At 43.1% G+C, this 2,152-nt stretch overlaps 1 pseudogene; it reads left to right on the top strand.

Annotated features, from left to right (window-relative positions):
- Nucleotides 1-1,190: 1,190 nt before the first annotated feature.
- LOC141504454 (guanidinoacetate N-methyltransferase pseudogene) lies at nucleotides 1,191-1,838 on the top strand (annotated as a pseudogene).
- Nucleotides 1,839-2,152: the final 314 nt, after the last annotated feature.

The raw sequence follows: 2,152 nt of genomic DNA, 5'->3' as shown, positions 1-2,152 counted from the left end.
CAGACCCTTAATCCTTTCATGTTGATGAAGTCAGATCCTGTGTAGCTGTTTGCAAGCTTTTTCCCTTGATCTGATCATTCTGATCAATTCTGAATCTGATAATTTGACTACAATGTTCTTTGGTGTTTTCATTTGGAGATCCCTTTCAGGAGATGATCTATGGATTTTTTTTCTGTGACTATTTTGCCCTCTGGTTCCAGGATGTCAGGACAGTTCTCTTTAACATTCCTGAAGATGGAGTTCAGGTTTTTCTTTTGATCATAACTTTTGAGGAGTCCAATTATTCTTAAATTATCCCTTCTTGATGTAATTTCCAATTTAGTTAATTTACCATTAAGGTATATTACATTTTCTACTATTTTTTCACTTTGTTTAATAGATTCTTAGTTTCTCATGAAATTATTAACTTCTAGTACTCTCATTTTCTTTCTTGGGGAGGTAGCTTCTTCATTCAACTTTTTCATTTCCTTTTCCATTTGGTCAGCTTTATTATTTTAAAGGTCTGTTATCTGTTTCCAATTGCTCAATTGTATTTTTAAAGGATTTGTTTTCTTCTGTCACTTTTTTGTTACAGGATGTTAATTTTCTCTTTCATTTCTTTTCACAGTTTTTCTATTTGATTTTAAAGATCCTTTCTAAGATCTTCTATGAAGTTTCTCTGGATTGGAGAAAAATTCATATTCTCCTCCATAGCATCACATGAAACTCCTCTTCTGTTTTCCTTTTTTTGAGCTTTTGTTTTCCCCATCCTTATCTCCAAGGTAACTTTCAATGGATCCTGATTTTTTTATGACCTTCTTCATTTTGAGTTTTGTTATCTATCCCAAGTTTCTTGTGTTGGGGGAGGGACTTACTTACAGATCTTCAGTGTTGAGAGGCCTAGAGGTTTGCTAACCACCCTAGGCTGTTGATGCTAGAAAGAATTCTAGGGGTTGCTCAGTGAACTGACTGGTAAGGAAAACCTCTGGACCTCTCTGCTGGGCATATCCACTGCCCACTCCCCACAGTGGAATTACCTGGAACTATCTCGGAATTGTCCATAGGCAGTCCACTAACTGGGCAGGCAGGGAGGACTGGAAATGCAAGAGGCTCTAGGAAGTCAGCTGCCTACTCCCTTGTTGGAAGAAGTAGGAGCCCCTGGCGTTCCAAGTGAACTGTTTGGGCAGAAATGCTAAAGGCGAGAGTGGACCATGGTTGACCAGGCTGCCCCAGCGCCCATCTTCCAGGTGGGAGAGGACTGCCAGCCCTCCTGGGCCGACATGCACCTGCAGATCCTGGGCAAGCCTGTGATGGAGTGCTGGGAGACCCCCTACATGCACTCGCTGGCCACTGCCTCCTCCCAAAGGGGAAGGGTCCTGGAGGTCCTGGAGGTCCTGGAGGTAGGCTTTGGAATGGCCATTTCAGCCAGCAAAGTGCAGGAAGCCAACATCTAAGAGCACTGGATCATTGAGTTCAATGATGGCATCTTCCAGTGGCTTCAGGAGTGGGCCCAGCATCAGCCCCATAAGGTTGTCCCCTTGAAAGGCTTGTGGGAAGAGGTGGTGCCCAATCTGCCTGATGGACATTTTGATGGAAATCTATATGACACCTATCCCCTCTCTGAGGAGACCTGGCTTACCCATCAATTCAATTTTATCAAGGCTCATGCTTTCCGCCTGCTGAAGCCTGGGGGTGTCCTCACTTATTGCAATCTCATTTCCTGGAGAGAACTGATGAAGACCAAGTACACAGATATCAAAACAATGTTTGAGGAGACCCAGATTGCAGCCCTGGTGGAGGCAGGTTTCAAGAAAGAGAATATCAGCACTACTGTGTGTAGCACAGTGCCTAATACTTAATGCTTAATACTTTCTTGTTTGACTGGTTAACCCCTTTCCTTTGAGATGGGTGGAGCAAAGAGTAGCCCCATTCTATAGATGATAGAGAGGCATTGGATCTACTAGAGTAGCCAGAGTTGGAGAAGACCCAAGTTCTTGTCTCACTTCTGGTGCATACTGGTTGTGACTCTGGGCAAGTCACAGAACCTAGTTCCTCTAAGAATCCTCTTCAGAATAAATTGCAGATCTGCATCGGTAGAGGAAATTTCTTCATTGGAGTGTTCCCTTTCATCGCTAAAGTCAGAAATTCAGTCCCTTTCCCTTTATAAGTGAAA

The sequence above is a fragment of the Macrotis lagotis genome, chromosome 1 (genome assembly GCF_037893015.1).
Source record: "Macrotis lagotis isolate mMagLag1 chromosome 1, bilby.v1.9.chrom.fasta, whole genome shotgun sequence".
In the NCBI taxonomy this organism is placed as follows: domain Eukaryota; kingdom Metazoa; phylum Chordata; class Mammalia; order Peramelemorphia; family Peramelidae; genus Macrotis; species Macrotis lagotis.
This window is presented reverse-complemented; position numbering and strand designations above follow the sequence as displayed.